Here is a 24,199-nt window from a genome sequence, read left to right on the forward strand (position 1 = left end):
TGTTGACTTTACAATGAATAATAGTTGACATACAGATTCTCCTGCTTTTAGCAGAGTATAGAAAATTAAGCTTAATTTTCATAATGTATCATGGAATTCCTTAAAGTAACGCCTGCTTCTCCGCCATACGAGTGTCTGTACAACAAATAATGACTATTTGCAAGGTTGTGTGGATGGCAAAGGACGAAGATGATATTATTTTTGAAATCCAAAATGGCTGCTGCGCTAAATTGTCAATTAAAAAATATGGGTGTAATTTTCAAGGTTTATGTGTTTATATTCGCAATCACCAGGAAGAGCCACAAAAAGCTAGCTGAAAACCAAAATCTTTTTTACATAAATTATAATAATGACGGCCGAATAGCGCAGTTTGCAGCGACCCTGCTTTCTGAGTCCAAGGCCGTGGGTTCGATTCCCACTACTGGTGATAAAAAAAAAAAATAATAACTACCCCAACGGAGCGTAGGTAGGTACATTTTAACAATCCTGTCTAGTATCCATACTGCTTTAGTCTATACAACGTACAAAAGAATTACGAACATAAGTACTTTTCAAAAGGAATCCCCCTGTCAAAATATTAAATAAAACTTACTTACGACAACCCTATTGAAGATTAAAGACCAACACGCGCATAGTACCTACGCTACGCGACGCGTACCTAATAAAGTGAAATGAGTTATTATTTTAATTTTGCATGTGATGTTAGGGCTGTATCTGATTTCTTTCAGTAAAGATATGGCAGTGGTTTACTCAAACTATTAGGTTTTCGTTTCTCTCAGAGACATAATTTACCTCAAAAGCCTCTGAAGCATTATTTCGGTGTTCATTTATACGTTGTATATTTATATAAGGATAGAATTTCAAGGAAAATTGAATTTCGCATCAAAATTTACCTCCCCAGGTTATCAACTACACTACCAAGAAGACCAGAGTTAATATTAGCCTCCAAGCTGAATCGTTTAATCTTGTAGAGTGGTTTAATTAAACATAAACAACGTATGTGAGGACGGTGTCTGAGGTATAAACCAAGATACCTTCCTTAGGTATGACCTACAATCCGCCCTTTATTTACGAGGATCGATTTCGGGACCACCGTTATTATGTTTAAGGTAATATAACACGCTTGAATATGTACTCAGATCGTGTATAATGTACGTCATGTCATTTAATAAGAGCGATTTTCACAATAAGATAAATGAGGATTAAGCGGCAACTTAATTAATAGTTTTGATCTCCCTTTTGGGGAAATCCAGTTCGATCCCGCCGCTCATTCTGCGATAAAACCCGACCCTGGAGTGGGCCAGTGAAGTAAAAGTAAAGATTTATTTATATTGTCCCTATAGTTATTGGAGCAGCTGTAAGGGCTTATAGGCCTCGATTATAATTTTGTAAGGACTATTATATGTAAATAATCCTACGCGATACCACTACTAATGGCTAAAGGACCTCTACGAGGACCACAGAACGAGTAGACGCCAAGTTTATTGTATCCATTGCTGAGTTCATTTTCAAGAATCTGAATCTTTCGTTGAATATGAATAATATTCTCCTTCGTACTTCAATAATTCGTGCGATAATAGTCCAATTTGATAGCACAACCGTTTAGTCCATCTCAATAACAGTTAGTTATAGGGTATCAAACTTCACTGTGCAGATAAGCGCTTCATTTAAGTGACTCCTACTATAAATCTTAGTCTGTATCAACAGATAGGTTCGTAGGTACATCTTGAAAATGTTATATTGTTAAGTAAAGTTTCGAGCACGGTCGGGCCGTACCCTGCGGCTCAAAAACTGTTTGGCTCAACAATGTGTTCTGCCATAGGTACTGGTAAAATTAACTAGTTAATAATTGCTGTCGACTTGTCAGTTTGGTCAAATCGTGATGATTGGAGACAAGTTAGAACTATTGTGCTCACTCATCACAGATAAACACTTCTTCTGCTTCTGCTTTTGGTTCATGTTCCTGGTTTCACGTCGTCGTTGTAACTGACTATCTATTGTGACGCCGTTGTCTAGATGTCCCAGTTGCTTTGCTGGAATCAAATTTAACATCCTCTGGTTGTACTATTATAAATTTATCAAAAAGGTTGCTAGATTTATGCATCATTGCTGGGCAGGAGCAGATGTAATGCAGCGGCGTCTTCGCAAAGTCTGCTTGCAAAGTCAAATTATTGGTAATCTTTAAATATATCGCATAGTTGTTAAATTTTACGCTCAGATTACTAGACTTTTATTTTAACAGTACCAGTTCAAACGTTGTAGAAGTGGCGTTTTATTGCATCAATAAAGTAACCAAGATAAGAAATGTAAAGAAAAAATCTAGATTAAACATCACAAGTAGAAAGTTCTAGGTTTTATTTCGCTCCGAGAAATTGCCAGCGGTGGGTTTTTCTTCAACGCCCGGTGCCCGGTGTTAAATGTAATTTATATTAAAATTCGTTGACCTGTGGTTAATTATTTTTACAGTTTTTTATTTAAATAATACGAGTATAGTAGTTACTGCGAGGTTCAGAAGTTGGCTTATCATTATCATCAACACACCGACACACGTATTGCTCCGATGTAGAGGAGTAGCAGAGCAACGCGCAGCATACCTTGGCTCCCCAGAATCACTCCCAGAAGCACTTGGCGACCTGGGTGGCTTGAGAAGCTTCTGGAGAGCGCTTGGCTTGCTGGAGTGACCCAGCGGGGAGCCGTACCAGTGGCACTACCTACAACGGAAGGTTCCGACCGACCAAGTACGGAGACAGGCCCAGGAAAAGAAGAAGAAGATAGCCTTCCTTGATAGGCTATCCGACACTGAAAGAATTTTTCAAATCGCCTTTAAGCGTCTTACTGCTGACCACTGATATTAGAAACAGGATCTAAGATCATAGACCCGCCACACTGCTTCAATGAAGGTAGGCGGGCTTTAACGATTATGATCATCTCAGCCATTAACGGAACACTACCTGCAACGTGCCGACCTGTGTCCATCAACCTGAGCCAGCACACTGGAAACCACGTGCTTTATACAGGAACACAGCCATGCTACTTGGCATCAGGCATAAATATGGCGGTAGTACTATCTTTGACTCGGATTCCGACTCGCGCATCCGTCCCGTACGGATGTCTGTCTCGCAACCGATTGCTCGAGGTGAAAGTGTCAGTGGAAATCAGTGTCCGTTTCTGCGTTGTGGTAGTGCAGTGTAGTTCTAGGGTCTAGGATTCCTGTAAGTACACGTGTTATTATTAGCGTAGTTTAACACCCTCGTCACCTAAAGGCGAGGCCCCATAGGGCCACACCCTATTTTTAGGCACACACCTCCCTGCATGGCAGGGAGGTCAACCGCTACCCCGGGGGCCGCCATGGCCCTCGCCGACTCCGACCTTAATCTGGAGGCCCTCTTAAAGGACCTCCAGGAGAATAACGCGGGTTACCTAAACCGCTTTAGGACTGTTAGGCCTAGAGTGTTCACGGACAGCCCGCAATCCCCGGCTCCCGCAGAGCCGATAACCGAAGACCCGGTCGCTATCCCTGCGATAGCGATCGAAGAATCTACCTCCCCGGCATCATCCGAGACCGACGACGGCTTCACCGTCGTCGGTGCTAAAAAGCGGAAGCTTAAGGCTTCCAAATCCAAGGCGAACCCGCCAAAGAAAGTGGTAACGGACCGCCCAACTAAGACCCAGTCCCAAGCGCCCCGCGCAGCGCCTCGCGCAGCGTCCCAGGCTTCCCCTGCGGACGAAGACGAGCCCGAAGACTCCCCTATGGAGGAGCAACCCCAACCCAGGGATAGAATCCCACCTCTCTTCATCCGCGACAAGCTCGCATGGATGAAAATCATCCCGCTTCTTGAAGCGAACGGCATCGGCTTCACCGGTGCCCGATCCACCGCTATAGGCATTAGAGTACAGTGCCTATCCTCCGACGACCACCGTCGGCTAACTTCAATGCTCAGAGAGCATAATATAGGTTTTCATACCTACGCCCTAAGAGACGAACGCATTATCCGCGTCGTCATTAAAGGATTACCGAAGGAGATTAGCTCCGAGGTAATAAAAGCCGACCTTTTGTCGCAAAATCTACCTGTCCTGCAGGTACATAGGATGTACAATACCAGGACGAAATATGTCTACGAGATGGTTCTCGTTTTATTAGAACTTTCCCCCGAAGGTGAGGAGATTTACAATCTCGAAAAAGTGTGCCACCTTTCAGGACTCACTATCGAGAAGCCCCATAACAGAGGCAAGGTCGGCCAGTGCCACCGATGCCAACTGTACGGCCATTCCGCAAGGAATTGTTTCGCCCGCCCTAGGTGCGTCAAGTGCCTGGGCGACCACGGCACCGCCGATTGCTCCCGACGGGACCCGACCGTCGACGAACCACCGAGCTGTGTACTCTGCTACACCAAAGGGCACCCCGCGAATTATCGCGGATGCCCAAAGGCGCCGCAGTTTACACGGCGCAGGGGTCCGCCGCCGGCTCGGAGACCCGCAGCACAGCCCGCCCAACGCTTCGTCCCAGCGCCGGTACCCGCTACCAGCGCATGGGCCAAGCCCCTTAACGGAGCGCCTAGCGCCTCCGCCCCCGCCCCCGCACCGGTGCCGGTAGCCCCTCAGGCCACCGCACCGGCAGCGGCCCACCCGGCCTCAGCGCCCTCGCCCATGCACCTATCTCCAGATATGGACCCCCTGGACTTCATCCAGTACCTCGTGTCTGCGGTTGACATGAACGAGGTAAAAGTATTCTTTGCAAAGGCAAAGGTCTCCCTCAACCAGGCTGTGCGTGAGCACTCTAGCCTCCTAACAACCATCGGGACTATCCAAAAAGCAATCCGTTAATGGGTAGTACATATAAAGGTAGGGTAAAACCACACTCCCTGGCAGTCAGCTTCTTTAATGCAAACGGCATTATCGATCAAATGCATCAAATCCGTGAATTTATATGTGCACAACAAATCGATATCTTCCTAGTGCAAGAGACCTTCTTAAAACCTAGTAGAAGCGATCCCAAAGTTGGAAATTATAACTTAATTAGAAATGATCGGACCACCAACCGGTTGGGTGGTACCGCGATCTATTACAGAAGGGCTCTTCACTGCACTCCTCTCGATCCTCCACAGCTTACCAACATGGAAGCCTCCGTATGTCAGGTGGGTATGACCGGCCATCCGTCGATCATACTAGCATCCGTTTATCTCTCACCGAACAAAACCTTTTTAGAGAGTGACTTACTCGCTCTCCTCTCCTTAGGTGACTCTGTCATTTTGGCTGGCGACTTCAACGCTAAGCACACCGACTGGTCCCGCTCCACTAACGCGCACGGACGACAACTTAACATACTTGTCAGACGACCCGACCTCAACTTTATCGTAGTTGCCCCAGACTCGCCGACTCGCTTCCCGATGTCGGATAGTTCGATCGACCGACCGGACATACTCGACATAGCGCTCCTCAAGAATATCACCCTCCAGGTGAACTCTGTGGAAGTGCTATCTGAGCTATATTCGGATCACAGACCTGTCAAACTACAGCTAGGCCCCGTAGGCCCCGCGATCCTCCCGACCCGTAAAGTCATCGACTTCAAGAAGCTCTCCGGGCTACTCGAAGCGAAGGACTCTGTGCACCTCTCTAAAATTCCTGACGTCGTAGAGACATTAGAGCAAGCCCAGGCAGCCTCACTGCACCTGACCAACCACGTTTGTGACGCTACGAGCGAATGCTCCCGCGAGATGCCGTGCGGATTTTACCGCATGGTACTCACGGAGGACGCGCGAGAGCTAATCACAAACAAGAATAGGGCCCATAGGGAGCATGACAAATATCCGACACGACAGAATCGGTTAGAACTCTGGAGAGCCCAGAGGAAGGTAGTGTCTATCATTACCGCACTCCGACACGGACAATGGGACAGGTTCTTGGGGGAGCTCTCGCCATCGCGTAGTGCGTTCTACAAACTGGCGAAGGCTCTCAAAATGACCCGCGCTCCCGCCCTCCCACCGTTAGCACGCCCCGACCTTCCGCCCGCCTTTGAAGATATCGATAAGGCTGAATGCATGGCTGACTGCCTCGAATCCCAATGCTCTCCGAGCACCGTATCCATTGATAGGCCCCACGTCTTGCGAGTCGAAAGCGAACTCGCAACAATCCTCTCGACCCCTCCCGATGGTGAACCTCTCGCCCCGACGACCTGCGATGAAGTTCATACTATTATCAAGGGTTTCCACTCTAAGAAAGCCCCAGGCCCCGACGGCATTACCAATAAAACCCTAAAGTTACTCCCAGGACAAATTATCAACCTACTTGTGGTAATTTTTAATGTATTCTTGGCAAACTGCTACTTCCCCAACCAGTGGAAGGAAGCAACAGTCATAGGTATCCACAAGTCGGGCAAACCCCGCGACCTTCCCTCCAGTTATCGCCCTATAAGCCTCCTCAACACCTTAGCAAAGGTGTATGAGAGGGTAATATTACACAGACTGAAGGCAGTCGTAGAGGAGAAAAACCTCCTTAACGACGAGCAATTCGGCTTTCGAGCCAAGCACTCTTGCGTCCACCAAGCGCACCGCCTCACGGAGCACATACTGGCAGGATTCAATCGATACAGACACATGAGCCCCACTGGGGCCGTGTTCTTAGACATTGCCAAGGCCTTCGACAGGGTCTGGCACGCCGGCTTGTTGTACAAGCTGCACCAGGCAGTCTGGGCGTGCCAGCTAGTCTCGTTCGTTTGCTGCGAGCGTATCTCACCGATCGCACATTTCGCTATCGTCTAGACGGTACGCTCTCTTCCCCTAGACCCATACGAGCGGGAGTCCCTCAGGGCTCCGCGCTCTCCCCACTTCTATACGCGCTCTTCACGAGCGACATTCCCCGCGACCTACCGGCGACGGTCAAACTGGCCCAATTCGCCGACGATACCGCTCTCTTTGCGACCGATCCCAAAAAGAGCAACATTGCAAGTCGACTCCAAAAGGCGCTCCACCTGCTGGGCAAGTGGTTCCGCCTCTGGAGGATCGAGGTTAACCCCGAGAAGAGCGCAGCGGTGCTCTTCACGGGCAAACCGAGAGGCCGCTTCACGGTAAACCCCGCAGAGGTCACCCTGTACGGGCGTCCCATACCCTGGCAAGACAAGGCCAAATACCTGGGAGTAACGTTCGATCATAGAATGAGCTTCACCGCACACATTCGCAAGGCCCGCAACAAGGCTGCGTATGTGATGGGTCGTCTCTATCCGATGATTTGCCGCAAAAGCAAATTATCCCTCCGTCACAAGGTAACCTTGTATAAAACGTGCATACGTCCCATTATGACATACGCCAGCGTCGTATTCGCCCATCGCCCTCACAGCTCCTACAGGAGCTTTCAAGTCCTGCAGAACAAATTTATGCGTATGACCACGGACAGTCCGTGGTACATGCGCAACGTAGATCTCCACCGAGACCTCGATCTTCCCACCATAGCCCAGTACATGAAAACATTATCAAAGACCTACTTTGAAAATGCAGTCCGACACCCCAACCCCCTAGTGGTCGAGGCGTCCACTTATACCCCCGTCCCCGACGTCGAACCAAAGCGGCGACGTCCGAAGCATGTCCTTGACGACCCTGACGACAAAATAACTACCGACAACGTGTCCCAACAACACACACACACGCAACATTCACAGCGTCTTCGCCGGCGAAGACGAGGGCCCCGATTTCTGACGTCATCCGGACGTGGATCCTTACCACGGTCACGGGGGCGTTCGGACTAAACAATGATTAGTCCAAAAGTCCACCAACAGTCAGATTAACGTCGAACCGAGCCGAGGTCCGAGTCCTCGCAGGAGGCACCCTCGGGTCGACGTCTCCCATACTCCCCCCGATGTCGTCGAGCCCTGGGGCTCTTCTCATGGCGAGCTTTCGCGCTCGCCCCACTCCCCCGGTGACGCCGTAGCAACCCCTTAGGTGGTTATCGGCAAGTGTCCTTCCGAAAAAGCAAAAGCATCTTTGACTCGCTCTAGCTTTATGAAATTATTTTGTGGCAATCAGGGTTTACAGTTGAAAATCCCTGAAGCCCAGCGCTCTGGCCCCCATCGGTTCCTGTATATGACCGGAAACATTATTGTTTGAACAAGACAATTTTTGGTGCAGTGTAAATATTTATTGTTTTTTGTGTGAAAAAAAGTTACAGTTGCCTGCCAGAGTTTGACCTCCGCCCCCCGAAAGTAAAGCCGGAGTCCCAACCTGTAGGCTATAACCGCTTCTTAAATTACAGGAATGTATAAAAAAAAAAACACTCCTACTATTACCTACACAGTCGGTCGTCCTCCATCCATATTTTTACGTGACACAACCTTATCGTGTATAATTTTATTTACCCGAATTTTTAACAATTTACAACGTACACTTTGGGACAATATAAATGGCCATTACGTACGTCATTACCGCTTCGAGCTGTTTCATGAAGTAAGACGTGACTGCAATGTGGAACGGCCACTCGGCGACCGTTGACCGGTTGAATACCTACCGGGAATGTTGTTGACTCCTGATTTTTAACCCCCGACATAAAACGACGGCGTGACTGTGTGTATCTATGTTTGGGTTTGTGTTTGTGTGAGTGTGTGTTTTGTGTGTGTGTGTGTGTTTGTGTTTATGTGTCTGTGTCTGTGGCTTTGTGTCTGCGTGTCTGTCGGTGGCATCGTGGCTCCTAAACGGATAAACCAATTACACTATGACAAATTTCAAATCCAAGCGGAAAATAGCGAATTAAATTCTTTTTTACTACTCTTTCATACTCCTTCATTATGGGTATCAAAAGAATGGGTTTGACTAGTGGAATAAAGTACACTATATTGAAATTCGGGGTTTTTTAATTTTTTCAAAAAAAATGTATCTAAATAAATAATCATATGATGCTTCTTCCTATAAATAAATAAATAATAAATAAATAAATAAATATACTACGACAATACACACATCGCCACCTAGCCCCAAAGTAAGCGTAGCTTGTGTTATGGGTACCAAGATAGCTGATGAATATTGTTATGAATATGATACACATTAATACTCATAATATACAGATAAACACCCAGACACTGAAAAACAATCATGTTCATCACCCAAAAATTTTCCAGTTGTGGGAATCGAACCCACGGCCCAGGACTCAGTAAGCAGGGTCGCTGCCCACTGCGCCAGTCGGCCGTCGTCCTATAGTCCACTGGTATCATTATCACCATCAGCAGACTGTAACCGTCCACTGCTGGACTAAAGGCCTTAATTAACCGGAGGGTTGGTTCATTACCATGCTGGGCAGAAGGATTGGTGATCGTAGAAGTTGGTAGTAGTACCACTGAGGACGCTGCTGCCGTTTCTTTATTATATTCTCATCATCGCCTTTGCCATGAAAGACGGGATTATTCTTAAATAAAAAGTATCTTGAACTTGTCTCAAGGATGCAAATCGGTGCAGTGGTTAATATAGGAAAAACAGGCACACATTCGCATCAATAATAATACTAGCAGTCCATCGCGACTTCGTCCGCGTATAAGTCAACCTTAAAAGATAGACATAAGACATACCTTATTTTATCGAAACTTTAACCGTTTAAGCGGCACACGCAGCGGAAGCTCTCAAAAGGCAAAAAAAAACCCTTTTAAAACATTCTTCATTAGTAGGTACTATGCTCGTATTGGTCTTAGCGTGATGATATATATATAACATATAGCCTTCCTCGATAAATGGGCTTTGCAACACTAAAATAATTTTTCAAATCGGCCTAACAGTTCCTGAGATCATCGCGTTCAAGTAAACAAACAGCTTCAAGAACAACTTCAAGAACAAGAAACTCTTAAGCTTCATATATTATAGTATAAGATAAGTATAGACATTGCATCACATTCCAGAATATCGTTTAAACATTTGCATAAGTACTTATTTCCGCTGTACACCAAAATTTCATACTAATAAAACGTTTTGAACTCGCAGCGAAGGCATGTTCTCGTAGCATCATTTATGAACTTCCCGTTGACTGAATTTCATAACTGCGAGGTTTCTCTGAACATTATTTAAACATACAGTTTTGACGAAGCTCATGTCTTACTTTTACTAATATTTAATTGCGATTTCGAGCTTCCAGAATATATTATACAATTTTAGTTCACGGTAAGTTGCAGATAATGTTTGTTTTCTTAAGGAATTTCTCCTTGGCGCAGTTTCAGCTCTGTGGTCTTATAAGTAAGAAGTCTCGCGTTCGAACCCCGGCAGGGCAGTTTGGGAATTATGTAATTTGAATTTTCGTTGGGCTAATCTGGGAGGCTCTTAGGCCATGGCTAGTTACCACCCTACCAACCAAGATGTACTTCCAAGCAATTTAGCGTTCCAGTACGATGTCGGGTACAAACCGGTTCGGGGTATGGCTTATAACTGCCATACTCCGAACTGCCTGCTACCATCATAACTTACCATCAGGTGACATTACAGTCAAGAACTAACTTGTAGATAAATAAAAAAAGCGGTGTTCGAGCACGCTAAGTGTAATTATCAACCCTTAACCGGCCCACTGCAGTGTCCACCACGCTGGCCCAGTGCGGATTGGTGGACTCCACACGCCTTTGTGAATACTATAGAGAACTCTCAGGGATGCAGGTTTCCTCACGTACGTTCTTTCACCGTTGAAGCAAGTGATATTGTAATTGCTATAACCGCACATAACTCAGAAAAGTCGGAGGTGCGTGGTTTCACAACCACAGGATTCGAACTCGGCCCTCTAAAGTGAAACCGAAGCCTTAACCACTGGGCTATATTAAAAATGTTACTTTAAAAATTAAATCACGAACTAGTATTTTAACATAAGTGCCGCTATGAATTCGTCAAATAACTCCCAACACTTTCCTCGACAATTTTTCTCATAACATCCACTATCTCTGCACGAGACAGAATTTCATAATAAAGTTAGCAAGTCTCAACATGTTCGAGTTTTTAAATATTTGTCCTTTGGAGCATTTTTATTAAATACTTTAAATTATTTATTTCAATTGCAGTTTATTTAAATTTTATCTGTCTACCTACACCAGTAAGATGGTTGTAGAATATTTCTCACATGGCGAACAGGTTGTTAAGGTTGTATCGTTTGGTAAGGATAGAATTTTTTGGAAAAACGGTGAATAGATAAATAAGTTTGTGTTAGATTTTTTTATTGGAGATTGGCGCAGTGGGCAGCTACCCTGCTTTCTGAGTCCAAGGCCGTGGGTTCGATTCCCACAACTGGAAAATGTTTCTGTGATGAACATGAATGTTTTTCAGTGTCTGGGTGTTTATCTGTATTTTATAATTATTCATGTATATTATTTATAAAATTATTCAACAGTCATCTTAGTACCCATAACACAAGCTAAATTTATTTTGGGGCTAGATGGCGATGTGTGTATTGTCGCAGTATATTGAATTTTTTGTAAAAAAAAATTAAAAAACTTAATTTATCATAAATACGTAATGCCTCTATGAATCTATGAACTCGCCCAGTGAACAACTGAATATATTAAATTTAAATTGATCTTACATATTTGATTTGTACATAAGTTAGTGTCGCTGGATTGGATACGTCACAAAAAAACTATAGTACCCACATAAGCTACAAAAACACCCAAATATGTGTAATTAAGTTACTGAACAGTTGTAAAGGAAATGATTAATATAATATTTTTCTCACTCTGGGAGTAAGAAAAATCATCATGCTTAGTCATCCTTTACAAATAAAAGTCGTTTATGCCGATTAGTGTTTTTGAAGCTGTCGAAAAATTATATTTCCAAGTAACTAAGTATGATATTATTCATTCAGTCAGTTCAGTCTAAGGTTAAGGTAGGTTAGGTAAGCGGAAAACTATAAACAGAACATCACCACGCAGGGCATGCAGAAACACGTGCTACAAATTGCTGCTTAGCGTCTGTCAACGAGGCGTAGGTTTTAAGCCTCATATGCCCGTTATTACACCGGCAACCACGCTCTTTAGAACGGAATATAGCAAAACTAAAAATGTGAGAATTTATAATTTCTGAATTTTCTCCGGTCTGGTCTGGTGGTAGGATTTAGGCGTGGCTAAGCGATTTAGTGTTCCAATTCCGAAACCGATTAGAGGTATGGCTACCATCTTTCCTAACAGACTTAGACTGCAGTCTAAGATGGCAACGGGCTAACCTCATTCATCATTTACCACCTCATCATTTACCACCAGTGGCGTGCACTTCTTACATGCACAAAAGCACTGCATACCCAAAATATTTTATATAACTCGTATTGGAGGGAATTCTTTCCATTTTATGCCATCTACCTGCTTTATGCATACCCTGGTCGTAAACCCTGTGCACGCCACTGTATACCACCAGCAGGGCTAGCACGGGCGGGAGATAAAAATTATATCCCCTGATAATATCCCCTGACAAGGGTTATAATTAACGTGCCCTGCTAAATCACTGGAACATGGAATAGGAGAAGTTTACCTCCGTTTATTAATACACATATGTAATTTGGATATTATTTCCATTTGTGCGTCAGTATCCCTTTTGAACGTTGTTTTTTTTTGTATCTTATTTTATTTTAATTAATATTTTTGAATGTATTTAGATTTCTTGTTAAATATCCTGTGAACAGTGGTAAATTTTAAGTTTTGGAGGTGGGCGTGATCACTGTTACGCAGTTTCATACTTTTACAGTGATCAGCGTTTCATTCATTAGCGGTTAAGTTATGTTATTGTTCACAAATAATTAAAAATAAGTGCTCTGAGAGTTGATAAAGCTGTGGGAGAAGAAACATTTATATCCTTTCCCCGGGGAGATAATTGTCTCCTGCCATGCTAGCCGCACTGGTGAGATTGCAGTCAATGGCTAACTTGTAGTGGAATAAAAAAAAAATGCATGGCGCTGATGAGTTCTGTCAGAAATATCCCTAGTACTAACAACAATTTTTGTTCATCGTTTAGGAAAACTGACAGGTAATACAGATGATAAAAGAACAATATATACCTATACTTACTAATTGAATTCTTTATTGTTATTTAAATATTTTAAATATGAATTTACAGACACTGTAACATACCCTGTCTCACACATTATTAGAAGGTACAAGAATTCATAATGTTGGAGTGCTCGGGGAAAATTTGCCTTATTTATATCTCACGAGGAAACGTCGGAAGTGGAGCCAACCGTCGGCAATTTCTCCCAAGGAATAAACTCGCGACGGTCCCGGCCGTGATGTTTAATCTGGAATTTTTCTTTGAATTATGTTGGCTACTTTATAGTTCATAGAACGTTAAACCAGTATAGAGGAGGGAACTTTATTTTATGTTAAACACACTTCGTTGGATGGAATTTTAAATTAGTTTTCTTTAATTAAATACTTTACTCGTAATTAAAGGTCACGTTTCTATGGTTTGACGGCCGAGTGGCGCAGTGGGCAGACCCTGCTTTCTGAGTCCAAGTTCGTGGGTTCGATTCCCACAACTGGAAAATGTTTGAGTGATGAACATGAATGTTTTTCAGTGTCTGGGTGTTTATCTGTATATTATAAGTATTTATGTGTATTATATTCATAAAAAAAATATTCATCAGCTATCTCAGTAGCCATAACACAAGCTACGCTTACTTTGGGGCTAGATGGCGATGTGTGTATTGTCGTAGTATATTTATTTTATTTATTTATGGTCCTAATGATATATTCTGTGGGATAAAGATTAAATTAGCAGTCCGACCTCTTTCAGAATTATTATAATAACGCATTTCTATCCAAGGATGCATAGTAACATAAAATATTCTTTAGCGAATTAAAGTATTAGTTTTTATGGAATTACAATTGTCACATCTTCTCCACAATTCGCGGGTGCCGTACGAGGTGACTAAGGGAGTCCCCTGTTCTACTACTACCTCTACTAAGATCACCAACCCGTCCGCCAAGCGTGGTGATTATCAAGTCCTCCCATTGGGAGAAGCCTATAGTCCAGCTGGACTAAAGGGGGCCAGCAGCTATTATAGGCTCTTGATGACAAGCGTAACCTTGACTACAATTTCATCTCAGTCAAAAATAGTACTTAATGTTATAGCATTTATATATTTTACATTTTATTCTTCGATAATACACACACTTACAATTAAGACGGTAGTTCGAGAAGATTTCGTTAGTGAACAATTGTTTAACTTGTTGAAAAATTTACTTTAAGTAAAATTTCCAACGGAAATAAATTAATTATAGTGTTCAAAACACACAATTTTTTCAAATACCTTAAATAAATTAATTAATGTGCGCATCCTAAAAATGTCACGCGCAGACATATTTTCAGCGTTAAATTAAAATTATAAATAATGGAGCTAGAGTTCCGGGAGTTAGGAGTTTTTTATTGGAAATTTCCTCCTCTTTCAGAATATTTTTTTGAAATTTCTTAAATGGCCTCCAACAGAAGTCGATGGAGACAGTTTACCAACGCGAAGTTGAGATCTCACCAGGACCACGATCTTCAGTGATGAAGGAACGACCATAGAGAGAGAAAATACACGCTTTTGGCACATTTTTCTAGACGTCATTCCGGATCCAATGAGCTATCGCACATAATTTTAAGAGCAGTATCTCTATTTTGTACCATTTTCAACCTGTCGACTAGACTATACCACTTATAACACCACAGCGTTTCACCCAATGTAAGGTCGTTAACCACTAGTAATATAGGTAAAAAACCAGGTAAAACCGCATGAGAAAGCCGGATAAATATAAATCTCGTATAATTATCCGCTTAGTTCCAAACATGGGAGCTAACATAGTGCGCTGACCACAAAAGCCTACCTTAATCCTCAGTACATGTGTTATTTAGGCCGCTACTGGGAAATTGAACCTGATATTGTTAACCGATATTGATTTCATAAAAGCTTAGATATTGTTTCATCAATTTATTTGAGCTTTGAGTTGGGATTTAAACTGTTTTCGAATAACCGATATGTTCAAGTGTCAAGGGTACCTTCGTTTCTGTTTTGTTGAGAGATATTAATTTGGGAATGATGAATGAAAAAAAAAATACCGGTTAAAAGCAGTTTGATAGGTATATCAAACTGCTTTTCTTGCACTAGTACGGTCAATTGAACATCAATAGTATATACGCCCACTTATTTCACTTGGGCTTCTAGTCTGCTATTTCAATTTATTCATTCTAATTGGCGATAGCACAAATTAATGTAAATATGAAACATTAAAATTATTTGTTAAAATTAAAAATTCAAAAGTTCTTTATTCATCTAGGCCTGTCACAGGCACTTATGAAGTGTTCATACATATATGTATGTAGATATTTATTTGTATTTTATGAAGTTAGAGAAATTCATACCTAATCTTTTGTATTATTCAAGTAGCCCTGTATATTAAAATAGGATTCTTCTATAAGTATACGTTTTATGAGTATATAAACTTTGAACGTATTGAGAAATATTTCATAGATTTCATTTGGTAATTTACTACACAATTTCCTTTGAATGAACTAACAACTTTTTATAGCCTCGTAAACTGCACAACGAGTTTATTTTTACTTCTTATAGTGATATTGTTAGTTCATTATCTTTTTAATTATAGATATATATTTTAGTTATATTTTAATTACATTTTCAAACATGTACTTACTATGCACCGTTATTATTATAACTTCTTTAAATGTATCCCCTAAAAAATCTCTTGACACCATTTTGTATATTGAACGAACATTCCTTTTCTGCAGTTAAAAAGTCATTATTAGTAGCATTACCCAACATAAAATAAGTTTATTTGCATTAATAAATAGTTTTATCATCTAGAGTACCTATTTATGTAGCATTAAAATACTTTTAAATTCATTAAAATTGTATATTTAATTTTTAAATTATTGCCAGTTTGAAAAATTTAATAATAACTCGCAATAATAACCTAAACGAAACAGTTCATTTTAGAGTTGCCTTAAATTTAAATAGTTCTTTTAAAACTTGGAAATATCTGAAGAACTATACCTTAATTAAATACCACACTTCATCCAAATATACTATTCCTAAGAGATGCTTTAGACAAGTCACGGGCAGCAGCTATTAGTTATAATGTAAACCCTTAAAGGTTACTTCAGAGAGCTTTATAAAAAAACTAACTAAGGAGTGAGAGGGACTTTAAACCAAAATAAATAATACAAACAAACAAAACTACTTTTTTATTCCACACATCATAGTTCTACTGATTTAATATACGTAGTTAGGTTATCAAATCATTTTTTTTTTGACATTACTGAGGAGCATTAATTTAGGTCGGACTAGACTCATCAAAGATTATTTTTATGACCGTTACCAGGAAATCGGATTCAATTGATTAAATTGGTATCTTCCTGGAAAACTTTAATGCAAAATACTTTGATTATTGTAGGGTTTCGTACTCGAAGAGTGCCAACAGGGCCTATTACAACGCCTACCATTTTCATATATCTGTCTGTCAATCCGTCCATCTGTCAATCAGTATATCTGCATCCAGCTGTATCTCATAAATCTCATCAGCACAGAGTTGAAATTGAGAATGAGTGTTTATACTCAAGTTTAATCAATAAAACCAAAAGGGTCTTACACTATAATTGTGTTTTTAACACTCAACTTTTTAAAATTTTATTGCTATGTAGTGTTTTATATTGTACTTTATTACGCAATCCTTAATGTGTAATTAGCTCATAGCTTTTTTTTTTAAGCTCAAGAATAAAATTACGTTGTTTGACATCACTGCGAAGCATTTTAATTTAATTTATTTTTTTGACAGTTACCAGGAAATCGGATTTAATTGGTATCTTCTTGGAAAACTTGAACGCAAAATTTCTTGATCATTTAAGGGCTCGGTACATGAAGGGTGTCAACAGGGCCCTATTACTACGGCTACCATTTTCATCCATCTGTCTGTCCATTAGTCCACCTGTCAATCAGTATATCTGTTACTTAATTGGTTGAAATGATGACGGTGATGATGGTGAATGTAGTGTTTCATATTTGTACCTTCTAACAGAATCCTTTATGTGTAAGTCCGACTCGCTCAAAGTTTTGTTTTCCGAAGCTAATTAGTAAGTACAGTTGAACAGATTTTATATCTTATTCTCTACGAATATCCGAACTCATTTGCGAAGTGTGGAGTGCTGTGGTCTTGTAAGTGAAAGGTCTAGGTTTGGTCATAGATATTTGGTACAGTTTCGGAGATTTTTTTTTAAGAACCAAACACGAATACTTTAGTATTGTACATATAATACATGCCATTTAGTAACCACAAAGCACATTAACGCTTTTCCTTCTAGTTCGCTGTATAAGTACAGTTACTTCAGGGTAATATCTTATTATTACTGAAATAAAATATACTGTGTTACTTGCTAAGATTGAAGAACCCTATGTATATGAGCAAGTAGTATCAGAATTACGCAAGCAGTTTTTTAGTTTATCCATTACATACAAATATACTCTTTATACATAGTGATTTTTATCGTTGATCATCGGCAGCTCTTTAATCTATCCGATCACATACTCTATCGATTAAAATATATACACTCACATGTATTTAGAAAGTTGTTGGCAGCAGGTCAAATTAAGTACCTATTAGATTATTTTTCCACTGATTGACGGCAATTGAATTAATTTATACCGACGCCGCACAGCACTGCTGACACTCGATACAGGAATATTTTTTTACAAATTATTAATTTAACCTACTTTTTTATATTTTTCTTAACGAACTGTTTTAAGTGGGAGGTCCTGGAATCGAAACCCCGCTGTTTCAAAATTTTCTTTGTTTCGGTCGTTGTTTTTGCAACAGCCATAAAAAGCTAATTACCACCGTATTAACCGCTTAAGCGTTCCGGTACGATGCCACGATTTGGAGTAAGTTTATAAGTGCTATCTCCTACCAGGTTATCCTTTTTTTTATTACCTTAAAACTAATGCTGCTTCTATAGTGCAACATCTTTTTAACACTTGTTTTTAATATCTATTTATTTTTTATATATTAATTACATGCTAATTATTTGTACAATATATCGCTTGCTTTTTCTTATTAATTTTTTTTTTATTATGCCGAAGGTTGTCTTGGTTGCATTATCACAAGTGCATTCACTCGTGCATTTACTATTATTAACTTATTAACTATGAACTATTTCCAAGGCATAGTTCAGAAAAGAATCTCTCATAGTATCGGATTACATTAGGTGTAACGTATCGTGTGAGATGGAGCTCCCCGTTGCAATTTCCACATCTAATCTACGTGCAGTGAACTTTGGACAGCTGCAAACAATATGTAGAACCGATTCCGGTGAAACTCCATGAAAATCACATACAGGATTGTTCTTTAATTGGACTTAATGCAGATACTCTCCGAAACCACCATATCCTGAAAAGCTGGCTAAGCTGGTTATTCAGTTTCTGATTTTTTAGAACCCTGTGCGCGAGACGTACATTTGGGAGGATTCTATAGAATCAGGTTATCCTGTTAATATAAGAGCGCATCATCGCTTACCAGTGAGTCTTCAGTAGTAGGTGAGATTTCAGTCAAGGGATAATTTTTACGGGATAAGAAAAAAATTGTTCTTGGCCCGTGCCGGAAAGTACATTTTATCATCTACAGCCCATGTAGCTGTAGAATATAAAATGTACGTTCAGTCATTGAATTTCACTGTAAGCACAACGCAATGAACCCAGACAGTAGCGGCCGACGTAACCTGTACACGCAATAAAACGTATCTGGTAGTAAAATCCGAACAGCTGAACTATGGGGATTAAAGCAAGCTCGGAGCCATTACCGCACGCGTTAAATTTTGTGTTCTGCTCATCCGGGAACCGGCTATAAAGTGAGATTAGTTCGTGGACCAACGGAAACCTGAATCCTTTCAAAGCGATACTACTTCTATACTTCTATTCTGTGCAAGTTGATAATGCCCAGGCATTAACTTTAATAACTAACTCGAAAACAAAACCTTTTCTAACTTTAATAACTTTTCTCGAAAATTCTGGGCATGCCAGGCATTGCCAAAAGTTATACTGGATCATTATGAAAATTAAGTTAAATTTGCTATACTCTGCGAACAGCAGGAAAATCTGTATGGTGTAATTTATAATTTATTTAATCCGTATACTCCACACCAAACCGATCTTGATCTGTTTCTACTCTTTCAGATCTTTCATTGATCTACACACGTTTCGTTCCGAAACCGGAGCATCCTCAGGAGATGTTGACTTTACAATGAATAATTGTATCTTAACAACATAAAACAATTTAAGCTTAATTTTCATGTATATTATGGATTACCGCAAAGTAACGCCAGCTTCTATCCAATATTTAAACTGGATCTATTAATGATGCAAATATAATCATTGTAGTTTTTAAAAATCAATAATTAGTGATTTTTACAAATCAATTTGGGTCCTATGACGTCCAGGCAGTGCTTTTGTGCATGTGGGAAGTGCACGCCACTTACGTATTGCTACTTTATGCACATATCTTTAATTTTCCATTCCATTAACCGAATGAACAGATTCTATGATCACTCTCGTAAACCTACAAAAACATTTATTTAGGCCTAGTTTATGCACTTTTGGAACATCAAGTCGTTTTTAGTCATTCTACAACTAGTATAGAAGTCAGACTTTACCTAGAAGCCAGCAAGAAACTCAGCTGTTGCTCTTTATCAGCATCTATAGTGGCTGTGATTTATTCTGTATTATGAGAGATGGAACCGTAGCGGTGTGCAACCTTGTCAAGGAATTCATCAATGCATAGTGACCTCACTGTAGTAAATGTTTTTTGATATATTGTTTGAACGTATAAATTGCTAGGTCCAAAATTAACTTGAAAATCAAGTTATTAAAACGTATACTCGACCCTATAAATGACTTCGGCGTTTGTTCTGAAGTGGGCGCTCAGATATTATTAATATGATTCTTATATACCAACTTTATATTACACGAACCTGCGACACTACTAGTACATGTTCGTAATATTTATAAGACCATCGTGGCACATAAATAACTTTGTAAGTAGTTGCATTAAATCCAGAGCAATAAATATAGAGAAAAATTCTTGGTTAAAAATACCCACGAGTTTTGAAATTTATTTTACGCTGAGATATTGCCACCGGTTGCCCTTTCCGCCACACCGACTTCCTTTTTGATATAAATGGCATGAAATTTGGCAAAGCAACTATTAGATTGCCACGGAATCATTATTATATACATTTGGAGCTTTTTAAAAAGTGTTTGTATGATGCTTATACGTACTCGCTTTGAGATCCAGGCAAAGGCTATGAGGGGCTAAAATTTACGTGACAGATGAGCAAAGTCCCACCAAGTGGAATCAACATTTCACATTCTGGAATCAACTTGTAACTTAGCATCGATTTATTTTGAACTAAAACCAATTTTTGGAAATATTTTACCCAACTTGCTACGGGTAATGGCGACCAGCGCGGCGTCGCAATGCTACCCGTGAATTTATTCGTACGGCACGAATTTTCCGTGGCTGGATATTGAATTCTACAAATTGGGGGCGAATAGGTATGATGACTACTTTTGAAAAACTGCCCTGTGATGCTCGGAAGTATCTACCGTATCCGAAACAATATCTAATTTCTGCAGAAATTAAAGGTTTTTTTTGTACATATAAAATATTTCGCTTGAAAATTGTAACACCACCGGGTTTCATGGTCGACGTCGTAGGGAAATTAAAGCTCTAATAGTTCCTTGAACCATAGCTGAAGAGTATTGATTTTTGTATTGATAGCAAAAAAAATACATTATATGCGCAGAGATTTTAAAGTTCAAGCGGCACAAAAACAAAAGCGGTTGAAGTAGAAGACGTGAAGACGTGACGTCATCACAGATCGTTAGATTTTGCAGTTTTACTTATAAATAAATACTCACTTCGAATACAAATAAAAAGATGAATACAGTATTATCGATTCTTTGTTACTGTCATAACGCCTATTGTAATTGGAAATTTGACTTACGTTACACGTGGACGATTTAGCGTACACCCGTTGGTACAAAAACTTGTTACAAGACTGGTCTACACAGACTATAATCATTGGCGTGCATAGACGGTATGCAGATGATTTAAAATGAAGAAAATCTCCAGTACGAGTTATAAAACAACTTAAGGATAGGCATTGTAAGAGTTATAGAATGCTTACCCTTAAGTATTTATAACTCGTACTGGAGAATTTCTTCATTTTATATCATCTGCATACCCTGTGCATACCCTCTATGCACGCCGCTGACTATAATGACCGTTTCCAGTACTTCTCCAGTCCACAATGTTTCACTCGCTCAAATTCAATTTGCAATAAACAAAGCAGCTTACTAAGGACTGCAAAAAGATAAACCGAGATTGCCGGAAAGCAATTAAAACTTTACCTTGGAACTAACTTCGTTAGCTAACTAGTGTTCCACAGGGCGAGGTCATCAGAACGGGGAGAAATATGGTGGCTATTATTTTGAAACGGAACCGTTAAGACCCGTGTACTTATTAACACGCCACTCGAGCCGACGCTGTTACACGCGTAATGAGTCAAATCAAATCGTAATATTTTGTACACCAGAAATAAAGAACCAAAAATTTCTTTAGGCGCCTTAGGGAAAAATGATGAGAGTAATTTTTTACGATGCGCGCCGTCAACACCGTCACGAAAAACCGACACCCTGAAGTTAGCAATAGTCAACATTTTAGTTTCAAAAAAAGGTTTGACAGTGTACACTTTTAATTGTCAAAGTCGGCGGGCTCATTCCGGTGATTTAATTGATTCAATTGTGCAAAAATCTCAAATTTTAATGTTGAGTAAAACTTGCTTGCCCGATAATGAGATATTTACATAATGCGTTATAATAAAGCTATCAATGTATTAAATACCTTTTTTCTAATGTTAGAATCGTTTTTCTAAAAACTCAGACTATGGCGAAAGATAAAATTTTTGAAAAGATTTCTATCTTGTTACGCCAAAGAAGTATAACTTCTAACGCGTGCACATAAGAACATACACGTTTTTTTTTATTAAATCATTGTGATAACCCAGTGAATCCCAGTAACCCAGAGAAGCGGTGATAGATAGATAGATACGTAAGACTTCGACTTTACTTTCTGGGGAGCGAGTTCGAATCCCAGCACGAATCTCTAAATTTCTAAGTTATGTGGGTTTTAACCGATTAAAATATCACTTGCTTCAGCGATGAAGGAAAACATCGTGAGGAAGCCTGGATCATTGTGAGTTCTCCATAATGTTCTCAAAGGATTTATGACCATATCTCAATTTATCTCAATCAATCAATAATCTGCCTATCTTTACCTTGTGTTTGAGTAGTTTTAAATATAACACCATTCCTATTTTAGTGTCGATGGCCACATATTCCACTGAATTCAAACATGTTTACAATAATCGCATGGCCACTGATTACACCTTTTCGTTTTATTCGCACCAAAACACTAAATCGCTTAGCGAAACTTATTGTCGGTAGGATGGTAACTAGCGACAGCTTAAACCTCCCACCAGACCAGACGACACCAAAGAAAACATAAAATTCATAAATGACCTCCGCCGGAAATCGAACCCTGGACCTCCTTCTTAAATTCACAGCTCTCACCGATACGCCAGGAAGATCGTCTAACCACCTTCGGCTTTTTTTAAATAAAATAACATAAATACAAAAATATTCTACGACAATACGCACATCACCACGTTATGAGTCATCTACTCAAGAATATTTTTATGAATAACTAGCTGACCCCAGCGCCATCTGTCGGGCTGATTTGTGAATCTAAACCATCCAGGGTACCACCCAAACGCATACCGAAAAATTCATTGAAATCGGTCCGGCCGTCTAGGAGGAGTTCAGTGACATACACACGCACACAAGAAATATATATATAAAGATATACATAAATACTTATAATAAACAGATACACACCCAGACACTGAAGAACATTCATGTTCATCACACAAACATTTTCCAGTTGTGGGAATCGAACTCACAGCCTTGTACTCAGAAAGTATGGTCGCTGCCCACTGCACCTATCGGCCGTCAATATTTATTGTAATTTTTGATATAAAATCAGGAATTAAAACTTTTTACAGGGAACTACTTGTTTTCAGCTTTTATGTGACTCAGTTTTAGACCTTCGTTAAGGAATTCCGTTAAGAAATTTCAGATCACATGTGTATAATGTTGTTACTAAAGCCGCGAAGCTTCTGGGGTTCTTAAAACGTAATACGAGGGGGTTTTCCAATAAGACTAAAATTATATTAAATAATGCCTTAGTGAGAAGCAGCCTCGAATATGCGAGTACTATCTGGAATCCTGCAGCGCCTTGAAAGTATACAGCGCGCTTTTACTCGGCACCTGGCTTTTTATGTCAGTGGCCTTTCACACAGACAGCCACATAATCAACGATTGGCAGTGTTTAAAATGACATCTCTTCGAAACAGGCGGGATATTCTTGAACAAAATTAAAATTAAATGTAACAACCTTCTCAATCATATATCTCTGACTGTCCTGCGCCGGTACACCAGAAGTTGCAAATCCACAATTTTTTTTCATATACCATTTACTAAATCCCATCGCGGAAAACAAGCGCCTATTATACGTATTTGTGTGAAATATAACGGGTTATCGAAAAAGCTACCTGGCTATCGATATCTTTCACGACTCACCCACAGCTTTTAGAAAAAAAATTACAAAAATGAGTTTCATTTTTGTAAATTTTTTTGCAAATTAAGTTTACATGACGCTTTGTCAATGCTATTTGTCATTGACGTGCATATCAGTCCATGTTTTAGTGTGTGTGCTATGGTTAAAAAACGTGTAATATGCATGTTGTTAGTGCTCTTAAATAAAAAAATAAATAAATAAAAAGAAATATATGCTCTATAGTCGGGTTTCAGCATTAGTCTCTTATACCTTGCCAATCAATCAACCAGTTAATTTTTCAAGTCGTTAGCTAGCTCTGGGGAATTCCCCGCATGCCACCAATGAGAGTATACCTTAACTAAAAGCTTTGCAGGTATTTTCACAGGTTTTCAGCCCGACATCTTGTTGAGCCTGAAACGCTTTTAACGAACCTGCTCCGTGAAAGCCATTTTCCATAGTAAATAAGATAAGAATTCATTACCACATGTTACGGCCCTGTGGCCTTAGTACGAGTTTGTACTAAGGTGACAGGGCGGTTATCGAAAACGTTTCAGA

The sequence above is a fragment of the Pararge aegeria genome, chromosome 19 (genome assembly GCF_905163445.1).
Source record: "Pararge aegeria chromosome 19, ilParAegt1.1, whole genome shotgun sequence".
NCBI lineage: Eukaryota > Metazoa > Arthropoda > Insecta > Lepidoptera > Nymphalidae > Pararge > Pararge aegeria.